The following is a 503-nucleotide window of genomic DNA, read 5'->3' as shown; positions in this document are numbered from 1 at the left end:
CCGAGCCGGAAACGCTGGTGGTGGGCGGGGCCAAAGCCTAAAAGGAAACTACGGGAACTGGGAAGGGCCTTACGACACATGCGCATTCTCTCTACCTTACCACCGAACCTCTCTGCGCGCCTCAAGAGAATCGGTATGAAACTGTGTGCAAGGCCCGGGAAGCTAGGCTGAAGGTCGCTTCCAATGGTTGCGTTTTTTGCACTTGGCTAAGTCAGGGAGCAAGAATTCGTGTCTCCTCAAAGGTCCTTATAGCTGCTCTAAGAATCAAATTCACATGAGACATACTAACAAGAGAAAAATCAAATTTAACAGGCGTAGGTATGGGGAAATGCACATAGAAGAGGAAATTTCAAAGATAAGCAAAATGAGGTTTTTATGTCATTCTGAACTAAAAAGAAGGTAGAGGTCTGGGACTTAAGAGGAAAGGAATGCACTTCCACAGAATGATAAAATGGGTAGCTGTTTGGTACTTAGATGTTTGCCCTACCATGCAGATGGGTCAC

This window comes from Panthera tigris, chromosome A1 (genome assembly GCF_018350195.1).
Source record: "Panthera tigris isolate Pti1 chromosome A1, P.tigris_Pti1_mat1.1, whole genome shotgun sequence".
Taxonomy (NCBI): Eukaryota; Metazoa; Chordata; class Mammalia; order Carnivora; family Felidae; genus Panthera; species Panthera tigris.
This window is presented reverse-complemented; position numbering follows the sequence as displayed.